The sequence below is a fragment of the Saccopteryx leptura genome, chromosome 2 (assembly GCF_036850995.1).
Source record: "Saccopteryx leptura isolate mSacLep1 chromosome 2, mSacLep1_pri_phased_curated, whole genome shotgun sequence".
Lineage (NCBI taxonomy): Eukaryota > Metazoa > Chordata > Mammalia > Chiroptera > Emballonuridae > Saccopteryx > Saccopteryx leptura.
In genome coordinates, this window is record NC_089504.1 from 129,976,079 (window position 1) to 129,999,332 (window position 23,254).

The window sequence follows — 23,254 nt, forward strand, 5'->3', positions numbered from 1 at the left end:
AGTATTTTCCCTGAGACCCTAATATGTGTCTAGTATTTTACTTGGTTGTGTGGGAGACATGAAGGAATATAACTTGATGATTTCTTTTAAAGCTATAGTTCTTTTGTGTTCTCAATTTCAATACTAAATTTAATGGAGTAATTCCAAGGCAGTGGAAGGGGCAAAAGGAGTTGGTCAAGGTAACCTGTAGAAATTTGTAATATTCAGATTTCATTGATTTTTCTTTGAAAGAGAGCGTGGAAGGAGGGGAATAGAGAGAGAGAGAGAAGCATCAATAAATTGTTTTACTTAGTTGTTCCATTGATTGCTTCTCAGATGTGCCCTGACCAGGGCTTGAACTGGGGACCTCGGGGTTGAGCTAACAACATCCACTATCCAGGACGCTGCTCTATGCACTGCACCATTGGCCAAGGCAAATTTTATTCATCTTTCAAATATTTTTGTCCTTATTGTTTAACTTTGTAGGTATTCAAAATATCTTCTAATAACCAAATTACTAGATGACTATAACATACATTTCTTTGTAGGATAAATATTTAAATATCTCCCGAAGATTCCAATGAAAGACAAAAATAGTATATGGGAGGTATATGTTTTTTTTGTGTCTTTTATTGAGATTTTAGGTCTATTATGATTTTTCCTAGGCTCTTTTTTTTTTTTTTTTTTTTTATTTGGCCCTATAGGCTATCTATTGTTTTTCTTTATTTTTGTTTTTTATTTATTGATTTTTAGAGAGAGAGAGAGAGAGAGAGAGAGACGGGGGAGGAGCAGGAAGCATCAACTCCCATATGTGCCTTGCCCAGGCAAGCCCAGGGTTTCGAACCGGCGACCTCAGCATTCCAAGTCGATGTTTTATCCACTGCGCCACCACAGGTCAGGCTTTCCTAGGCTCTTGACACAATATTCCATGCTTAATATATGGATACATTAACCTAAAGGTGCCATTGACCTTTTTAAACATAAGAAGTTACTTATTTAGCTAAGTTTTTTCATACATTGCCAGGATTTAAATTCCGTTTTCAGTTATCTCATGCTCTTACCAGCACATCTCACTGTTTTCTCTGAGGCTGTTTTTCCTTTTTATTTATTTCTTTTTTGAGATTTTACCAAATAGACACAAATTATCAAAATTTTATTTAAATACACACAAATTACCAAAAGTAGAGATGAAATGAGAATGCATCACTATGTTTTCTCTGTTTTTAAAGTAGATAGATAGCATCCTGTCTAAAATACCCACCATTTTGTCATCTTGGGATTGTATTGACTTATATGATTTAAAAAGCAAGATCTTTGAAATTTTGCTATTTGATCCACAAGTACTGTATTTCCCCATGTATAAGATGCACTCTTTTTTGAAAAATTTGGGGTATAAAAACTGGTGCGTCTTATACAGTGGTGGTAGATTTTTTTACTTGCATTTCCCACTTTTTCGTGCAGATGTGGGTTGTATGAATTTTATGATGAATAAAACGTGAGTTCAAAAACTTTAAGTATTACATTTATTTTCAAATTTCGGGCGCCTAAATTAAAGTGTGCCTTATACATGGGAGCATCTTATACATATGGGAATAGGGCATATAATAATGATTAAAAATTAACTGTAGTCTAGTCCCTTTCATTTCTTTTGTCAGTGAGGTGGGATCTAGAGAAAAGTCTATTTTTCTTTTTAAGTCTCCATTTTTATTTTAAGTTTTATGAAAGTATGAAATTTTGATGATGTTTGAACTATAAGACTTCCAATTATTCCTTAAATTTCATTAATAGTAAAACTGCTTTATATTATACTAAACTCATATGAATTCATTCTAGATATTTATTTTCCTCCAGGTTTATTGAGGTATAGTTGACAAATAAAATTGTAAGTTTTTAAAATTATGTATAATTTGATCAGTGTAGACGTTGTAAAGCTATACATTAACTCCACCTATTGAGTTAACACATTCAATAACAGAGTACTTTAAAAGTGTGTAATTCCAAACTATGGCTGGAAGACAGGACATATTCACCTGAAAACATACAAACTGAAACTGCTTTTGTAGGAAGGGCTTATAAACAAAATAAAATTAAGTGTTTACATATACAGTATTGAATTAACAGATATATTCTGACCCTTTTCATTAAGAGAAATCACATTATGCAAACTATATATACCATTGAATCCAAGCAAGACTATCAGTCTTTGTGCAGAGTGTGCTCTGGACTTATTTTTTCTTATTTTTCTGAATCAAGTATGAATAAAACCTGGGATCCAACTTAAAAGCATTTGAGTCCTTTGGTCAGAAGAAATCATTATAAAGACATCCAGGGAACTTTATAAATGATGTTTGGCTTATTTGTAGGTCTTGGGCAGAATGCTTTAAGCTTGACTTTGGGAACCACAGCAGCTACTTCAACTGCAGGCAACGAAGGCCTTGGTGGTATAGATTTTAGTAGTTCCTCAGATAAAAAGAGTAAGTAATGTTATTATAATTTTATATTCTAAAAATCCTGTGAGGGAACTTAAATTCCATATCTGGAAGATCATTAGTTATACTATATATTCAGTAGTAAAGTATTTTACTTTTAAGTTTATTTATATTGTATTTAATAAATTTTGTGTGCCGCGCACTTAAAATTTTATTTTTGTGAAAATTGAGATTTGTATGTGCCTGTGCCCCATGTAGCTGTTTTATTGTGCATATTAATATTTACTTTTTATTTGTGATTATAAAATATATACTGTTTGAAACCTGCTCTTCTCCCATGTAATAATATATCAGAAGTATTTGTCAATGTTAGTAGTTCTTTAAAAATATGTTAATGTTGCTTAATCTTATGAATGGATATATCAATTTAGTCAGCCATCATTCTACTGTTAGTGTTTGTTTCCAGTTTTTTTTCACTCAGGGAAGTATCACTATACTGGGCGTCTTTGCAGAGAGGCCCAAGGTAGTATTAAGTTTAAAGAGTGTCAGCTGTGGAGATAAAGTGCCTGTGTTCAAATCCTGGCTGAATTATTTACAAACTTTGCATTATTCAAGTTATTTATTCTCTCAGTGCTTTAGTATTTTTTGTTTTAATCTGTAAGTGAGGGAAACTAATGGAACCTACTTTGTAGGGTTAGTTTGAGGATTACGATTTGTAAAACCTTAGCAGAATCAGGTTCACAATAAATACTGTCTCGGTGTTTGCTTTTGTTATAAATGTTGTTCATATGTTTGTTTATTTCTTTAGGGTGAATACCTGGAAATTGAATCACTGGCTTAAAGACAGGGACATTTGGGAGACTTTTGGTGTATGTCAGTGTTTCCCAACCTATTTTGTGCCATGCCCCACCTTAACCTTTCTAAAATTTTTATGTCCCCCCCTATGTAACATACATAATTTTTAACATTAAAAAATTGATTTGTTCACTTAATAAACATAAATGATAGGTTATAGGAAGAAATCACTATGAAATTGTTAACAAAACACAGTAAGTAAAATTTCAAAACATATAATGAAAAACAGAAATTTAAATTCCAAATAATTTTAATACAGATTTTTCTATATTAATTTATTATTTTAATTTAGTGTGATCCTTGCGCTTGATGCTTGCTAAACAGAGATTTTATATTAGGTTCCAATTTGGTTAGCTTTAGTCTCAAGTCTCCACGTTGTGTTATATCCAGCCAATTTCTTTTTTTTACCAGTAAATCATTGACAGCACCAAAACCACGTTCAGCTAAAAATGAAGATGGAAACGGCGGTAGCAATAGTTTTCTTGCACATTTGGTTGAATTTGGGTATTTGATTTCTGTTTCCTCACAAAGCCATGCCATCACTCCTTTGATATTAAATAAAGCTTTAACTGACTCATCATTTTGCAATTCTGCGAGTTCTTCTTGATACTGCATATTTGATATATCAGACAAATCCACTAACATTGGCTGCATCATCCATGTTGGGAAATCAATTTGTTTTAAATCAGAAAATCTTTCTTTTAAATCAGCCGATAGAATATTCAAATGATTGACAACAACAAGTAAAGCGGTATCAGTTACTTCACATTTTTGGAGCCAATGAAACTATTTAAAGTTTTTGTTGTTAATATGTTTCTGACATAACTCAATATTGGTAATGAAACCAAATATCTTTGCTTTTGCATCGACAAGAGTTTTATTTGTTCCTTGAAGTTGCTTATTTAATAGATTTAGTTTTTCAAAGATATCGGCTAAATAACTCACAAATGCTTTACCATCTATTGTTACCAGATACTTCATTTCAGGTTTGTCGCTTAAAAATCACTAAGAGTATCAAACAGTTCCATAAATCTTTTCAAACAGTTTCCTTTAGATAGCCATCTTACTCAGTATGAAGTAAAAGTCTCACATGGTCTTCATTTTGTTCTTCACAAAATAGCTTGAAAAGACGCTCACATTTGGCACTAGATTTAATAGCATTAACACACTTTATTACTGTATGTAATACTTCATTCACAACAGGCGAGATGTTTTTAGCTACCAAATTTTTTCTATGAATAACACAATGCACAAGAATCATTTCTGGATTCGCATCTTTCATCAATTTTAAGCAGCCATTTTTCTTGCCCATCATATTGGGAGCACCATCCGCAGCACAAGATGTTCTATTTTTCATTGGTATATCATTGACATCTAAGTAGTTTTTTAGCTAATTATATATATATCTTTGGAGGTAGTGGTGCTTTCTAATCTTTTACAGAACAACATTTCTTCAGCAAAATGTCCTTTATCAATATATCTTATGTAAGTTATCAATACTGCCTCACTGTCTCTCAAAGTTGACTCATCCATTTGCAAGGAGAATTTTCTTGTTTTCAGCTTTTCAATAAGTTGTTTTTCAGTATCCTCACTCATTTCGTCTATTCTTCTGCTAACACTATTGTCACTGAGTGGCATAGCTTTTACATCTTTGTCATCTTTTTCAAGAACCGTTTTAAGAAATGCTGATATTGACGGTTTTATTAAATTCTCTCCTATAGTGTGATTTTCTCCAGTTTTAGCGATGAATAAAGAAATTTGATAACTAGCCTCAAGAATACGATTATTAGTTGAAGTATGAGCAGTAAATAGAGACTTTAATGTTGTGCTTTTTTCAAAATTTTTCTTTAAAGTTTTAAAGTAACAAATCTGAGTTAATATGAGCACTATGTTTCGCCTTCAAATGCGCCTCAAGACGACCTTGTTTCATTGATTCGTTGGTCAAGCATTGCTGGCATAAAAGACAAAAAGGAATCCGCTCATCGTGAACAGCGGGTATGAACCCAAATTTTAAATATTCCTCTGAATATTGATGAGTTTTTTTCTTGCTTGCACCACTCATTTTACTATGGGGTATAATAAAAATAAGATCAATTATAACTAATATTAAAATATGTGTTAAAATATATTCAATGTGACATAGAGTAAACGTATACTAAAAATTCATATTTATTTAAATGTATATAACACATTTACTACACTACCACCGCAAATAAAAAGGTTTCTATATTTTTTCCACTTGACAAAATTTTCTGGAAAGTTATGCTTCTAAAATTAAAATTGTCGTGCATGCACTATTATAGCCCCAATAATATTTATAAAATATTATTGCTTTCTAGCCCCGATGCAAGAAGTACTTAATAAAGAGTTTAATATTGATAAAAATAAAATCAAATACTTACCAATTATATCTATGCAATATATATACGTATATTTATTAAATCAACAAGCTTTTACAACAGTTTTGACTGACACTTATATTTCAAATTAACACCAACTGAATGATGTGAAACACTACAGAAGTTGCGATGGGCCAATTAAGTGAGAATAACTGCGTTGTTTAGTGAGTTTTTAAAACGTCCGGGGTTCCCCGCGGCAGACGGCACGCTCCGCGGTGAACCCAGGACGAAGTTTACTTGACGACGCCAATCACCCACTTGATAATTTGGTCTCGTCAAACGAAATTATACTTAATAATTATTTACCACAATTATTTAAGAATTGCATTTTTTGTTAAATTTGGCACCGATATCTAGCATTGCATTTAAATGGCCCGGGGCGAAAGAGTTAAAGTCGTGTCGAGTCCATTTTCAAATTGCCCCCCTTAACTATCGAATTGCCCCCCTGTGGGGCGTGGGCCCCACGTTGGGAAATACCGCTATAAATCCAATTGCTCTGAATGCCTCACATAAGTGGAACTACACAGTATTGATCCTTTTGTAACTGGCTTATTTCATCTAGCATAATGTCCTCAAGGCTCATCTGTGTTGTAGCACATGACATGATTTCTTAACTTCTTCAGAATAAATAATGTCCCATTGTACATCTAGGTACACTTTCTTTAGCCACTCATCTGTGGATGGACACGGCTTGTTCCCACCTTTTGACTATTGTGAGCAATGCTGCAGATGACCATGGGTGTGCTAATATCTGTTCCGGTTGCAATCTGTCTTTGAAAAAGAGCAATGGAAATGGGAAAATTCATGCTTTCTGGAGTTATTGTAATTCAAAATCCTAAACCTATATTTTTGGTTTGGAAAAGTAGATATCACAATAAGGGGACTGAAAATTTTGAATGAACTATTGCCGGGGTCCAGCCCCGGGGGGAATCCAGGGGTCCCACAGGAAGAGACGGCGTCGGCACGAATCGAGTGAGAGAGTCGAATTCTTTTCTTTCTCTTTATTCTCTAGTTAGCATTTACTGCCAGGCATCTCTGCCAAATGCTGGTCTAGCTTTCTTTTTATGCACACACACTAAGTTACAATCACATGGTAATCAGAATACATTGATCAATCATTGTTTTTGTTTCACTATGGTTACATTTTCTAGGTAACAGTTAATTCATTTCTATAAACTGTAAGTCATTCAAAGAACAATTATACAATAACTTGAACAGCAATAACAATATTGATACAACCTTCCAAAAGGTCAGTACTGATTAATAACTCTACCTTGTCTAGAATACTATTGTCTAGTCAAATTTTATTTATTACTATAGTCATACACTAATTAAGTTCTAACTTTACTTTTCTCAGAGTGTTCCACCACCTGCAGGTCAGGTATGCAAGAAGAATGGAAAGTTTCTTTACTCTACCACATGAGAAGGCTAGGGAGGAAAAGTGATGAATTAAGTGAAGGCTGAAAGGTGCTCTGTGTATAGTTACTGTTTCCTACCTATTCATAAGTCACAATCTATTGTTTCTAACATGATTAATAAGAAGTTCTCCTACCAACTTAACCCTTTATGAGGGATATCATAGCCAGCCTCTTATGTCTATGAGCCCAGTTCAAGGGGCTTACAGGCTTTTCTGTGGAACTCACACCCTCTGTCTCATTTCCAAAGACATTACTACGAATCTACAGGGAAAGTACGGTACTATTATCCCTGTGCCATAAATGACAGCACACACCCAGAAAAGGGGGGATATAAGGCCAGATTAATTCAGAAAGGTCAAAGGGGGGAAGTATCATTGTGCCTTTCCTTTGCAGTGACTTTGTCAACCCGCAGCTGTTAGTCTTCACTGCGGTGACTTTATTAACCAGCAGCCATTGGTCTTCTTCTGCTGTGACTTTGTCAACCAGCAGTAGTGGATCTTCTTCTGCTGTGACCTTGTTAGCCAGCACTAATGGATCGGCTCCCGACAAACTATGTTAGGTGATTTTCCCCTAACAATATAAGAAAAGGAAAGCCAAATAACGTTGAATCTTTAAAGAGTTGCTGTGTTCATGTGAGGTGACGATTTAAAATACTTTTCAAAATAAGTGATCACCCCGCACCCCACAGATGAGTGGAAATCATTGGACTGTGGCATTTACAGGTCTAGATGGTTAGATGCCAAAATCCAGGCGACAGAGTACTTATGGAACCTTGAAGGAAAACCTACCTGAGAACCTTGTGACAAGCCACTCACTATAACCATGACATGATAGCAATATTTTGCTAATGAGACGATTTGCTAATACTGCTCATTATACCACTTATGAGAGGAAGTGTACATTTATGTGTCTTTTTGTTTTTTATTTTCATGGTTACCCTAACAAAGCAACAATAGCAATTGGAAATACAAACTCCAGGGCAATGGAGCCGTGAGGTTTTATGGAGGAGGGTGCACCTGTGCAGGTACAGGAAGGTCTTAAGGAGGCTGGTGCTGGCTGGGCCCTGCCATCCTGAGGGAGTCCCAAGGTCCTGGAAGGAGGCAGCACCCTGCAGTGACCCTTGCTGACAGCAAGGGGCAGCAGCGAGCAGCTCCCCGGCATTGCGGGTTCTAGTCTGGTTCTAGACCTTGGATCTGAGAAACTGGTCACCCAGTCCAATGACCAAGTGGCATAGAACCCTTGATGGATTATTTTGTTTCTCAAAGAAATGAAAGAGGCCAAACTAACCACTAGTGCCTATCTTTTCCTGGCAAGAGCTTGCCATCTTTCATGGTTTAGCTTTATGTTTCTGACAACCCTTGGGAGAAACGATTTCAATGGCATAGAAAGAAATGGACAGAAATACTCTGGGATGTTCGTGCTCACACTTTTGAACAGGGCTGAGAAATGGGACTTCCACTTTTGACTTTATATACTCCTGTATTAACTTTTCAATGCAAATCATTTTAACTATATTTATTTAACAAAAAGTTAAAATAATGTCAATATTCTATTTACATTTATTACCCCAGCATTAGTTGTAAGAGGACAAGTATTACGAACTTTAGTTCTTTTGTGATGAAAAAACTAAATAAATAGAAATTACTCTTATACTTCTCAGAGAAAATAAAAAAGATATGAAGATCTCGAGTAATATTTCTCAACTAAGAAAAAAATAAGAGTCTACAAAACTACCCCTACAACACACACACACCTCCGAGTTCCACAAGGGGAAGAGATTCCTGATGTGCCTGTGGACGTTTAGCTTTTTCTCCTTGGGACACCTGGACAGGTAAACACTCCAGGGCTGGCAGACTGCTATTCAGACAGATTCAGCCCTGATGAAGGCAGCCCAGGAAAGCTGCTCCACGGGGAAACAACCAGAACTCCACTTTTGCCCCATTCTTGCAATGAATCCATCACTCATAAAGGGAGCTGAGCTCATTTTCAGCTTTCAGGAAGGCCAATGAAGTTGGATCCCTTGATACCTATAAAAGGCCCCTGTGGGCCAGGCACCTGCTGGACCCTGCAGAGCAAAGCAATGCAGAGAGGGGCCAGAGCCACGCCAGACCAGCTGGCACAGTCACAGCCTGTCTGTCCTTGCTCTGGGTTTGTGTTCCTCCTTGCTCTGGGCTTGTGTGGCAGGTTCCCTGTCAAGTGCAGGGATGTCAACACTGAGGAGGAAAGAAAACAGACGTTAAACCTCCATCCAGAGGTCAGCAGTTTAGGCCATGCTCCTTCAGGGTCACCAGGACCAGTGGCAAGGAGTGACAGCCCAGACCTCCCTTTCCTCTGGGCGGGGCCAGCCTCAAGCACATAGGCAAAGTTCTTAAAAGCACAGAAGCCCCTGTGACCCAGGCTATAGTGAGTATACTTGAGGGGAGCCAGGATGGCTGAGCTCTTTAAAATCCCAGGGCTGTCTGACCAGGCAGTGGCCCAGTGGATGGAGCATCGGACTGGGATGCGGAGAACCCAGGTTCAAGACCCCGAGGTTGCCAGTTTAAGTGTGGGCTCATCTGGTTTGAGCAAAGCTCACCAGCTTTGACCCAAGGTCGCTGGCTTGAGCAAGGGTTTACTTAGTCTGCTGAAGGCCCACAGTCAAGGCACATATGAGAAAGCAATCAATGAACAACTAAGGTGTCGCAACGAAAAATTGATGATTGATGCTTCTCATCTCTCCTTTCCTGTCTGTCTATCCCTCTCTCTGACTCTCTCTCTCTCTCTCTCTCTCTCTCTCTGTAAAAAGTAAAATAAAATTCCGGGGCTGTGTCCCTAGCGCCCTGCCCAGGGGCCCACCACTCTCGCTGGGCGCGTGCCCCTTCTCCGCCTACCCTGTCAGTGGACAGCAGCCCTGCCCCGCCACGTGAGAAGGAGGTAGGGGTGGGTGGGATGGAAGATTGGGGCTATTCCCAAACTGGGCGGGGTGGGAGGTGATGCTGGAGGAGAAATGGGCGCAGGTAGGGATGCAGGTTGGGCGCAGGAGTGGGTTGGAGGTAAGGATGTGGAAATCTGGGCCAGCGGTGCGTACAAGGGGAGCCGGAGGCTAGGAGCGGTGGGTGCCCTGTCTGGCCCGTATTGGAGCCCACGGTTCCCTGGAGCCACCCAGCGTGAACTAGGGTGGAGGCTGGACTATTGGGGACTAGGGAGGGGCGCAGCACAAGAAGGCAAGGGGAGGAGAGGGGGCCGGGAGGGGGCTCGTAGGCTACGGGGATGGCCAGGTGGGGGTTGGGGGACGGAGAAAGCGGTACCCTGGCGCGAGGCGCACCGTGGAGCCGCAGCGAGCTGGTAGAGGTCCGGAGTCCTGGAGAGCTGCTTTGTGGAGCTTGGTCCAGAGCAGGCGGTAAGCAATACGCGCAGGGCATGGGCGGGACGCGGACCCTGGCCGGCTGAATGGAACCTGCCTCTGGGAATTCTACTTGGGAAGTTGAGGGCGCAGCAGGGCCGGAGAGCGGGGCTCTGGACTTTCTGAGGTCCCTTTAGGATAACTGAGATTCCTGTGCTGCCAGAGGTCCCTGCAGAGCCGGGTTCTCAACTGAGTAAAGGGTTTCCTAGGGGGTGGCTGAAAGCTGGGGGAAATGCTCTCTGGGGGACGGGGGGGGGGGGGTGTCTCCCTGGTGGGTCGGGGAGCAGGACTTGGACGTTTTGAACCCGGCAGGCTCAGGGGACACAGGAGGCTCAGGAGACACAGGCCCGCGGGGAGGGTGGGGGGACACCCCAGCCTGGTCTAGCAGCGCCAGGCTCTCTGCACATTTCTCGGTTTTATTAGCAAGGATGTTGCCTCCTACATCCCTTTAAGGCATGTTTTAAAAGGAACCCTTTAGCAAGAGTGCCAGAACCTGATTCTTGACCTATATGCTGGTTACTTTGCATTCAAGAGTGGAAAACTTGCCTGATTTGACAGTGATCCCTTCTTTCAGAGGCTGTCCTGACTGTAAGTGGCAGGGATGCGCACTACTTGCTTTGCGGTGGGCGCTCTGGACAGAACTCATCCTAAGATGTAGAGATCCTGGGTATGAATTTTTGTGACCTGGGCTTGAGAGACAAGTGGAGTTCGCAGTTTTTATCTTATCAAGATATCGCCAAAACATGCCCTTTAAAAATGGTTAAATGCAAACAGCTGAGACATGAATTATGCGTTGGTTTCCAGGCAGCAAGGATTTAAAATGATAATGACACAATGTGTGTGTCCCTTCACTGGTAGTCCATCCCTGTGCGATGGGGAATGTTGCAAAACAGATATTAAAGATTAGAGAGGAAAAAGGGGATTGCTTTCCCTCAAGTCAGTTTGTTCAGGCAACCATATTGTATGGGCGCAGCAGTTCAGTATATGTTAAGAAAGTGGCTGGTTGACTCAGCGGTAGAGCGTCAGCCTGGCCTGCGGGGGACTGGGGTTCGATTCCCAGCCAGGGCACATAGGAGAAGTGCCCATTTGCTTCTCCACCCCCCCACCCCCTCCTTCCTCTCTGTCTCTCTCTTCCCCTCCTGGAGCAAAGATGGCCAGGGCGCTGGGGATGGCTCCTTGGCCTCTGCCCCAGGCGCTAGAGTGGCTCTGGTCAAGGCAGAGCAAGGGCCCCCGAGGGGCAGAGCATCGCCCCCTGGTGGGCAGAGCATCACCCCTGGTGGGCGTGCTGGGTGGATCCTGGTGGGGCGCATGCGGGAGTCTGTCTGACTGTCTCTACCCGTTTCCAGCTTCAGAAAAATACAAAAAAAAAAAAAGAGTTATTTCTGCTTCACTCTTTTAACTACCAGACTGTGCTGCGTAAGGTAGCCAGCAAAGGTTAACTGGCTCAAAGCTGTCTTAAACGGTATTAAATAAAATTTATGTTTTGCTAATGAGAAAGTGAATTTTGACCCAGTTTCCTTGAATATTACTTATATTTTAAGTGGTATTCATTTTTTTAAAATAATTTTTTCTAGTCTTCAATTAAAGTTGATGTACAATATTATATTAGTTTCTGGTGTACCATCCAGTTATTAGACACTTATGTAACTTATGAAGTGATCATCTCAATAAATCTAATTATTCATTTCACACCATATATACTTATCACAATATTGGTGTTCATTTTCTTAACAAAAATAACTTTACACTGTACATTTGAAACTTAAAATTAATTCTCTGTATTTATCACAGCCATTTTATAAAACCTCATTCACTCAAAGAATTTAATCAATAATTAGTGTTTAGGATATTACTATTCTTGAAATGCACCTAAAAGAGATGAAATAGAACATAGAATTTTTAGGATTTTACATCAGTATTGCACATAAGTACTTTAGTAAACACATAGCTTGTGTAATGTACTAATATATACTTTTTTAATATTTTAATTTATTGATTTTAGAGAGAGAGATGAAAGGAGAAAGAGCAACGTCGACTTGTTGTTCTACCTCCTTAGGCTTTCACTGGCTGATTCTTGTCTGTGCCCTGACTGGAGATGGAGCCCACAACCTTGCTGTATCCGGACAACATTCTGAACAACTGAGTTACCCGGCCAGAGCAATATCATCAGAGCATTCTAAACAGTGGAAAGGCCTCTGAGAAACATTTGCACTGTACCAAAATTCCGGGTCTAACTTGATTACTGTAGAGTCTCTTTCATCCCTCCCCCCTCCACTAGATCATAGCTATTACCAACACTGTGTAGCACTTGTCATGTTATTTTGATTTTGATTCGTTTTTTACAAGTCTGCCTCTCCCCGAGATTGTGAACAAACCTCCTGAGGGTAAGCACCATATCCTAGTTACTTTGGTATCAACAGTGCCACAGACATAGGTGTTTGATTAATGTTTCCCCAGTTCAAGAGGGAAAGATGGCCCTGGCCGGTTTGCTCAGTGGCAGAGCGTCGGCCTGGTGTGCAGGAGTCCCGGGTTCGATTCCCGGCCAGGACACACAGGAGAAGCGCCCATCTGCTTCTCCACTCCCCCCCCTCCTTCCTCTCTGCTCTCTCTTCCCCTCCCGCAGCGAGGCTCCATTGGAGCAGAGATGGCCAGGGCGCTGGGGATTGCTCCTTGGCCTCTTCCCCAGGCACTAGAGTGGCTCTGGTCTCAACAGAGCGACCCCTCGGAGGGGCAGAGCATCGCCACCTGGTGTGCAGAGCATCGCCCCCTGGTGGGCGTGCCGAATGGATCCCGGTCGGGTGCATGCGGGAGTCTGTCTGACTGTCTCTCCCATTTCTAGCTTCGGAAAAATACAAAAAAAAAAAAAATTTAGAGCATATATTTTCTTTTATGTTGAAGAAGTTGTAGAGAAAAAGGAACCCTCATTCACTGCTGATGGTAATGTAAACTGGCAAGCAGTATGGAGAATTCTCAAAAAATGAAGAACAGACTTACTTGCCATATGACCCAGCAACCCCTCTTTTGGGTACCTATGCGAAAAATTTGAAAACATTTATTTGTAAAGATACACGTACTCCTATGTTCACTGCAGCATTATTCACCGTGGCACACAGGAGAAGTACCTTCTGCTTCTCCACCCTTCCCCTCCTCCTCTCACTTCTCTCTCTCTTCCCCTCCTTCACCCATGATTTGATTGGAACTAGTTGGCTCAGGATGTTGAGGATGACTCCATTGCCTCCACCTCAGGCACTAAGAAGACCTCAGTTGCTGAGCAACGGAGCTACACCTCAGAAGAGCAGAGTATCACCCCTAAAGGGCTTGCTGGGTGGATCCCAGTTGGGGTGCATGCGGAAGTCTCTCTCTCTCTGCCTCCCTTCCTCTCACTGCATTTAAAAAAAAGAAAATAGCCTGACCAGGTGGTGGCGCAGTGGATAGAGCGTCGGACTGGGATGCTGAAGGACCCAGGTTCGAGACTCCGAGGTCGCCAGCTTGAGCATGGGCTCATCTGGTTTGAGCAAAAGCTCACTAGCTTGGACCGAAGGTCTCTGGCTCAAGCAAGGGGTTACTCAGTCTGCTGAAGGCCCGCAGTCAAGGCACATATTAGATAGCAATCAATGAACTAAGGTGTCACAACGAAAAACTGATGATTGATGCTTCTCATCTCTCTCTATTCCTGTTTGTCCCTATCTATCCCTCTCTCTGACTCTGTCTCTGTAAAAAATAAAAAAATAAAAAAAAGAAGAAAAGAAAAAAAAATAGTCATATATAGGCTAAATACACACGGCTCTGCCAAGTAATCATGCACTAATCACACAAAGTGCAAAGAAGCCTAACACAGCTGGTTTCCCTTCACCCAGCTTCCCTTAACAATACCCTTCACCCAGCTTCCCTTAATGTTGACATCAGAACTGAGAAATAAACATCGGTACATCATTTTAGTGGGCTGTGTCTTTTTTATGTCTGCAATCTGTGGTAATTCTTCAGACTATCCTTGTCTTTCAGGACCTTGACACTTTTGAAGATACCTGGTCAGGTATTTTGTAAAATATGCTGTTTGCGTTTGACTCATGTCCTCCCATGTTTACACCAAGGTTAAAGATTTGGGGGACAAACACCACAGAAGGGCTGTGCCCTTTTCAGTACATGATGTTAAGGGGTCTAGTATGTTACTGTCTCAGTGCTGGGAGTGCTAATGTGGATCACTTATTTCAGGTCATGTCCACCAGGGTTTTCCAGTATAAGTTAATGTTTTTATTTTGTAATTAATAACTCTTTTAGGAGAATCCTAATGTTTTGACTGAAGAAATTATCCAGACCAGTTTTTTTCTTGAAAACAGTCTTATTGATGGCAGAGAGTCTGAATAGTCAAAAACATAGCATTATAGGTCTAGTAATGAGATTAATTTATATAAAAACCATCCAGCTATAAAGTCAGTGTATCTAACCTGTAAATGAATGTTCTATTAAAATCTTCCACCCACATTTTCCAGGGATAAAGAGAACACAAACAGACAAAACTGAAGCATACCTCTTGAGGATTGAGGCATATATACAGTCTGTAATAAACACATTGAGGGTCTCTCTGTTTCTGATTACTGTAATGTTTGAATTTAGGGAATCACTAATCCTAAATCTGGTAGCATAGATATTCCCAAATTTGTACCTGCAGTAGGTGTGAAAGACACTTATTTTTCCGGGGCTCTCCTAAAAGGGATGATTGCCTCATTTTAATCAGGATATACCTCCCATCTGAAACCCCAATTTTCATGAATTACATAATTAAGGAATAAGTTTCATGAAAAATATTTGTCTGGAAAATCATGGGATGGGACCCTGAAATTAGAGATGGGTATAAAAATAAGATAGTAGATTTATCAGTCAGCTGTGATCTATAGAAATATTCAAAGTAATGTAATCCCTGTTTGCGTGCTGTTGGTAGAACAAGTTTTCAGTGTGTTGGGAAAACAGCTGTTAGGCTTGCTCGCTTGTGCTTTGCATGAATTAGGGCACAAGTGTGTGGCAGCACCACATGTGTATAGTTTATGTAAGATTATGGGTGCTTGCCCTCAGGGCAGATTGCAGATTGCCTGCCCACCACTGTGAGGAGCCATTTTCGCTGTTCCTTAGCCTGAGGTTTTCCCCTCCCTGTTTATTCATCCACCATTGGGAGACTCTATTAAATGGAAATGGCCCAGTGCTTTCTAGCTTCACAGTTTCTTTGCTGTCTTCTCGAATCCAATGTGGACTTGCCTGGGCTCACCCACTGGTACTACATAAGAAAGGAACATATTCTCTATTGAAATCAGTTACTAAACTATCCAAAAAAACATTTTTAAAAGGTAATTATTCTACCAAGAAAAATTTAAGAAAGGGATTGTAAGTTTATCTGCGGATGTGGTTGGTTTAATGGTTGACCACTATATAGTGATTCCCACTGGAAGTATAGTTCAGGAAAGAAAAGGTTGTGAAGACCATTTTTGCTCATTTAGATTTACATCACTTAGAATTCTGCCCCCAAATTTAAAATGAGAGAAAGGGACCAAGATAAAATTACATTTCTGTTCTGTGAAAAATGAAAAAAGACTTATTAACAAGAATGTTATTTCACTAAAGGTTGAATGTGGTTTTTTTTGTAGTTTTCTGAAGTGAGAAGTGGGGAGGCAGAGAGACAGACTCCCACATGCACCTGAGAGGGATCCACCGGCATGCCCACTAGGGGAAGATGCTCTGCCCACCTGGGGCATTGCTCTGTTGCAATTGGAGCCATCCTCAGTGCCCCGGCCCACGTTCACTTTGATCACGGATTCGAATTTAGCGAGCCATAGAACACACTGAACTTTCCTCTGTACCGTCCACATCTCGACTGGCACGGCCGTGGGCTGCATTGCTGTATACACGGTGTTACATCATCATCTGCGCATGCGCACATGCTGCCACATCCTCCTACAGAAACTGGGAGGGTTTTCCTTTTATTTGGTGCAGATTTCCCATTTCTATCATCTTTTGTTGCTTTCCTGTGACCGGTCAAAAGTGCACCATGACTTTACGGACACACTGTATAGATTTCCTAAGCACTATGCTGTACACCTGAAACTAATACAAACAATACTGAACGTAAACTGTAATGGGGAGGAAATGCCTTAAAAATATTATAAAAGGAATCAACGAGGTTTACCCAGGCTTCCCAGAAGAGCAAGGATTCCAATTTCTCTTCAGAGAATTAGCTCCCCCTTCAACACCAGGGCTGCTCTTCCTCCTCCTATTCTGTAAGAACCAGAGCCTGTATTTCCTCCTGAACTCCAAGTGTGGTGTCAGTGCCTAACACCTCAAGTAACACAGAATCCTGGCAAATTAATTGGTAGGTAAACATAGGAGCAGGATACAGAATAAGTAAACATGACCAGAAAATGCCCTCTTGCAAAGAAAAAAAAAAAGCCAATATTTAACAAATGCCACGCCTAAAGAAGCACATTTTCCACATTTTTCTGATTTGTTTTAATGCAAGACCAACATTTTTTTATTGTTGCAAACATTCATTCATTTTTACTTTAGCATTTCATTGAGTTGCTGTGTTCTATTTTTTTTCTTTCTTTTAAAAAAAAAATTTTTTTTTAATTTATTTATTTTTAGAGAGGAGAGAGAGAGACAGAGAGACAGAGAGAGGAGAGGCCGAGAGAGACAAGGGTGAGGAGCTGGAAGCATCAACTCCCATACGTGCCTTGACCAGGCAAGCCCAGGGTTTCTAACCGGGGACCTCAGCATTTCCAGGTCAGCGCTTTATCCACTGCGCCACCACAGGTCAGGCACTCTGTTCTATTTTATTTGCTTTAGTTTTAAAAGGCCCTTAATTTTGTCAGTAAGAAAAACAAAAGAGGCTGCATTAATTTTCTCAACAGTAAACAAGATCAGCTTTGAAAATGTACTTCTGTTGCTATGTTGGAAGAAAACATTTGTATAAATTTATTGAGCCTTTAAGTACCAGATAAAATAGAGCTTGCTTCAAATTTCTTAGAGCTTGTTTTCTTTGCCTGTAAGCTTATTTTGGGTTTCAAAAAGGTTTTGCTCCGCAGATAATGATGCGTTTGCTGATAATGAACAAGCGAAGTAATTCTAGAAATGCCTAGGGCAAAACTTGAATAATTCCTGTGCAACTGTTGTACGTTGGTTTTAAAGCGCTGAAAGTCTGTTACACCAGGTGTTCCTCATTTCCACTGCAGGACGTGACCTCCCTCCAGGATTCCTCCCGTCTTCCCTTTCCCCGCCTGCTCCCGTTTCCTTTCCCAAAGGTGTAGGCGGCATTCCTCCCAGAGCTGATTTCTCCACTGGCTTTTCTAGGCTGCCTGGCCCCACGTGACTTCCCCTAACGCCTGTACTGCCTGGAGCTTACAGCGCCCCTATCCCCTCCGTCAGGTACAGACCCTTCCTGCCCCCTTCCTTCCCCTGCCAAGAGGTCGTGATCTTAGTGGAGCCTCGCCGGGGCGTCAAGGGAGGGGCTGAGCTCCGGCCAAAACAGTAGCTAGAGCCCTTGCAGCCTGATTATCACAGGACTTGACAGCGGTAGCCGTGGCAGCAGCCGCGCTGGCTCCGCGGGATCATCTCGCGGGCTCAGTTCCGCTCACGCAGGAGTCGAGCGCAGCGGGCGAGGACTGGCCCTGCTGCGGTTGCAACGGCCCAACCGCTCCGGGGCGCGCGGCCTCTCTCCAGCCCCGCCCGCTCCATGCCTCGCCGTTGCAGAAGTATGACGAGGGGAGGCGGCGGCGACACGGGGCGCGGGAAGCCAGGGCTCGGCACCTGCACCACTCAGCACTAGGCTCCCGGAACCGGGCGGCGCACAGTAGCGACCCCACTGCTCGACCGCTGGGCGGCGGCCCCAGCCTGCATGCTCCGCGCTGCGCCTCGCCGGGCCCCAGCCTCCGCCTCCTGCTCGCACCGCTGCTGCCGGGCGCCGCAGTAATATGCTCACTCGCGTGAAATCTGCCCTGGCCAAGTTTATGGGCGGCATCATGGCTGGCAGCTCAGGCTCCGAGCACGGTGGCGGCTGCGGAGTATTGACCTGCCCCTGCGCTTCTCTTACAGGCGGCGGAGTTCCTGGGGCTGTCTCAGGACGAGGTGGAGTGCAGCGCCGACCACAGCGCCCGTCCTATCCTCATCATCAAGGAGACCCGGCGGCTTCCCTGGGCTACTGGCTATGCAGAGTGAGTGCAGCGACGCCTGCGGCTCTCCCGCTTTCCTCTCAGTCCTTCCGCTCACGGTTCCAGACCCCCTCTCTAGTTCATTGGCCCCAGGATTCTCTGGCTGCCAGCTTCCTGGCCTAGGCGGGTACCTCTTAACTTACACTGGCCATTTCTGTCTTCTCCACGCCCCCTTCCCCCATCTCGCATCCCCAAGGACGCAGTGTCTCCAGCCCGGGAATGGGTGGAAGATGAGTGGGTGAAGCGCTGCACCGTGGGAAAGCTAAGGTTGGACAGATCTGTGATTCCAGGGGGCTGGGACACTTGGAGTGCATAGAACAGTTCTGCTGAAGTTTGAAACACAGCAGGAAAATCTGATATTTTCGCCCTCCCCGCCCCAAATCTTTGTGCCTCCATATGAAGAGTGTGGGGTAGAGCCTGGAGGAGCGGTCCAGGCGACGAGGTGGGGGGAGGTGTGGCGGAGGGCGGTGTCCGAGTCCGGGAGGCGGCTGCCTTAGCTTGCGTGGTTGCATGTTTCAGGTCTTTCTCCGACTTCAGCCTAATAGCTCATTTGCTTCTTTTGTTAGCAGGTAATAAAACATTTCAAGTTCATTAAATGCCAACACAATTTACCCCAGCCGTTCGGGAAAGGGAAACTTATTCCACTGTTTATTGATAGCATTTTGGTAATCAGCTTTGGCGAGTAGGCGAGCGTTTTTGAGTGATTTACTATTTCAAGAACCAATTGATTTTTGTTGAGGACCTGGAGTGGAACTGAGAAAGGAGGGAGGATTTTAATGGCCTCTGTCCCACTCTAAGGCTACTCCTCCATTGACCATTAATGGCCATTTTATGAATGGTTGGCTAAGTAATGTTTCTCTGTTTGCATTATGAAACTGGGAAACTCCAAAGGAGGAATTTAGGGAGACCGGCGTTCCAGGGTTAATTGTAACCTGGTAAATGCAAAAATGCACGTGAAACCTTGGGACCTGGCTCACCTGTCCCTTTAAGCTTGAACTCAGTCCGCTCTGTAATCTGGGTCCTCCCTTGTTCTTGCACAGCCTCGCACGCTGATTGGTTTATTGGGAACCAATCAGCTCTTCAGACGCCAGAGCACTTTGATGCTGACCCTGTTCTGGTGGCCTGTATACCCCCGGGCAGACTTGGTTCCAGAAGCTTAGGGTTCCCCTGTGAGAGTTGGTCTGGAAGATTCCCTGCTTAGAGCCTGGAATTCTTTTTTCCTTCCCCGTTCAACATGTAACAGCTTCTATGTGGACTGAAATAGAAAATTGGGGCTAAGAGGGCTGGAGTGTGAGAGAGTGAGGAAGCAGAAGTGAAAGTGCTGGGTGCTAAAACAATAAAAATGAACACGATAAAGGGTAAGTGAGGTAGAGAATGTTTGGGTTGGTGGGTACAAAATAGCTTTGTAACTTATAGGAGAAAGCCAAAGGAAAAATGAAACACCTGTGTAAGGAAAGACCTAAAGGAAAAACTGCCTGCCAAAACATACCAAGCACTGTTTCTTGACTGAAATAAGAAAACACGTTCAGAAGTCAAGTCAGTTTGGACTCTTTGCTAGACAAAGGCAGCTTGGAGGCATAATCTGTCCTGCAATTTACAGTCCCTGTGCCTGGCTGAAACCTGAATGTGTAGGGCGGGGTTGTCACTCCGGTGGGTTTTCCTGGGCAAGGGCACCTGTCTGAGGGGCGGAAAGACAAGCAGGCAAACGGAGAGAAAGATATGCAAGTCAGGAAAGAAGCTGTTAAGATACGAAATGTGGAAGGTACTTGGACACAATAAAAGGAGTGCCTCAGATAATCAGGACAGTAAGGGAAAGGGGGAGAACCAGCAGTTTGTGTTGGGGTCCTATGGCAGGCACATGACATGCCAAGGACTGTAAAGATTATAAAGGAATCTGAAACGAGACATGTAGGAGAGCTAGTACTTACAGGGTGTGAACTTTTCCTAGCTGGACTTTAGTTTCCTCATCTTTAAGAAGCTTATCTTTTCTTGAACCAGGACATGAGAGATATTCAACTGGACGGTTAAAAAAAATCCCACTGTAGAATGTGTAATTTAAAAAATTATAAAAATAGTATACACTTGTTAATTCAAGCAAATACCAGTATACAAATGTAAACCCTTTCTCAGCCTCCCCGAGGTAATGACAAAGTCAATGCTTGGTGCATGTGCTCCTTTCTAGGCTTGTTTGGATGCACCTATAAATATGTGTCATGCATTTCTTCTTTCTTTGCTGAACAGACCCATTACTAAGTGAGTTATTCAGTTGCATTTCCATAAGACACTATGTCATGAACTTTATTCCAAATCAATACATATAGGATTTCCTCATTCATTTAAAACATGTACTTGGTACTAGGAACAGCTAACAGAAGTGCTTGCTGTTTAGTGCTTGTATCTTTCCATGTTAGTATATCGTTTGATTTTTCACAACAACTCTCTAAGGCAGTGATTTTCAACCTTTTTCATTTCATGACACACAGAAAGTGACTACTATAATTCTCCGGCACACCAAAAGATAGACTTTTTGCTAATCTGATAAAAAAAATAGGTATAATTTTGATTCATTCATAGTGGTTGGTTACTGCTGTGTTGGCTGTGTCATTTTTATTTTTAATTTGACAATCTAAGGCAAGGGTCCCCAAACTTTTTACACAGGGGGCCAGTTCACTGTCCCTCAGACCATTGGAGGGCCGCCACATACAATGCTCCTCTCACTGACCAGCAATGAAACAGGTACCCCTCCCGGAAGTGCTGCAGGGGCAGATAAATGACTTCAGGGGGCCGCATGCAGCCTGTGTGCTGTAGTTTAGGGAAGTCTGCTCTAGAGGTTATCTGTGCTTGTAAACCTAGCATACAGTCTTTAATCAAACAGCTAAACTTGTGAGCAGCAATAGGAAGCTTTTAGAAGTAACAGGAAATTCCACCCTGCCCAATGCCAATAAATATTGAATAAATGAAGGTCTTCAGTTTCTGGATCCCCAAGTCTCACATGGATTGCTTAAACTAATTCTCTAATTCTATAATTTATAAAGAGTATCTCTTCCTGAAAAGGAGTAATAGTAAATTGTCGGGAGCCGATCAACGACTGCTGGCTGACAAGGTCACAGCAGGAGAAGACCCACAACTGCTGGCTGACAAGGTCACAGCAGGAGAAGACCCACAACTGCTGGCTGACAAGGTCACAGCAGAAGAAGATCAAAAACTGCTGATTGACAAAGTCACAGCAGAGAAGACCAATGGCTGCGGGTTGATGAAGTCACCCAAAGGAGAGACACAATGATACTTCCCCCTTTGACTTTTTGAATTAATCTGGCCTTATATCCCCCCTTTTCTGGATGTGTGCTATTATTTATGGCACAGGGATAATAGTACCGTGCTTTTCCTGTAGATTCGTAGTAATTTCTTTGGAAATGAGACAGAGGGTGTGAGTTCCACAGAAAAGCCTGTGGGCCCCTTGAGCTGGGCTCATAGACATAAGAGGCTGGCTATGATATCCCTCGTAAAGGGTTAAGTCTGTAGGAGAATTCCCTCTTAATCATGTTAGAAAGAATAGATTGTGACTTGTGAATAGGTAGGAGGCAGTGGCTGTGCACAGAGCACCTTTCGACTTTCACTTAATTCAACATTTTTCCTCCCTAGCCTTCTCATGTGATAGAGTAGAGAAACATTCCTTTCTTCTTGCTTATTTGATCTGCAGATAGTGGTACACTCTGAGAAGAATAGAGTTAGAACTTAACTAGTGTTTAAATATAATAAATAAGTAATATTTGACTAGACAATAGTATCTTAGGTAAGGTATAGTAGAATAGCCGATTGTGTGGCCTAGGATGAGAGCGCAGTTGGCAAGAAAAGAATGTTTTACTAAGAGAATTATCTTTTGACTAAAGGCAATTGCTAGGCTTTCTCAGTGAGATGTTCTCATGAGATTTATATACTTTCCAAGATTTTTTGATAATGAGAGGAATGTAGGGGAATCCATAGAAGTAATAACAGTTAATGTCTTCTGAAATTATGTTGCTACTAGGCTATCTTGCAAGTGCACTATGTATATCTTTGGGTGTAAGTTACTCTTAATGTTATGTCAATTTCTTTATAGGCAAGCCTTTTAGAATCTTGTGAGAAAAAGTAGGACACTGCATGAACTCAAGGCCATTTACCTGAGCAAGCGGTGATCCATTGTTAGTCCTTAATGATTTCGTCTGCTAATCTCTCTCTGCCCCTTGACTCACAACAGCAGTAAAGTTAGTTAACTATTAGTACTAATACCTTAAAAGCTTTTACCGATGTTGTTATCGCTATTCAAGTTATTTTGTACTTTGAATGACTTGCTACCCGATTTGTAGTTTATAGATATAAATTGTTATCTGGAAACATGTAAACATAGTGAAACAGAAGCAATGATTAATACCATGTAATTGTAACTCAGTGTGTGTGTATAAAAAGGGAGCTATACTAGCATTTGGCAGAGATGCCTGACAGTAAATGCTAACCAGAGAATAAAGAGAAAGAAAAGAATTCGGCTCTCTCACTCGATTCGCGCCGACGCCGTCTCCTCCTGTGGGACCCCTGGATTCCCCCCGGGGCTGGACCCCGGCAA

At 42.1% G+C, this 23,254-nt stretch overlaps 1 protein-coding gene and 2 long non-coding RNA genes across 3 annotated transcripts in view; 2 read left to right on the forward strand and 1 right to left on the reverse strand.

Annotated features, from left to right (window-relative positions):
* LOC136394896 (uncharacterized) overlaps positions 1-23,254 on the forward strand; it is a 292,059-nt gene that overhangs the window by 62,092 nt on the left and 206,713 nt on the right. The window lies entirely within an intron of this gene.
* Positions 1-23,254, reverse strand: part of LOC136393880 (spermatogenesis-associated protein 31D1-like) — a 371,407-nt gene that overhangs the window by 8,099 nt on the left and 340,054 nt on the right. The gene's annotated exons all lie outside the window — the stretch shown is intronic.
* On the forward strand, positions 312-3,382 carry LOC136394897 (uncharacterized). The gene is made up of 3 exons (XR_010749247.1): positions 312-412; positions 2,343-2,453; positions 3,217-3,382. It is a non-coding gene; the product is annotated as an uncharacterized lncRNA (long non-coding RNA).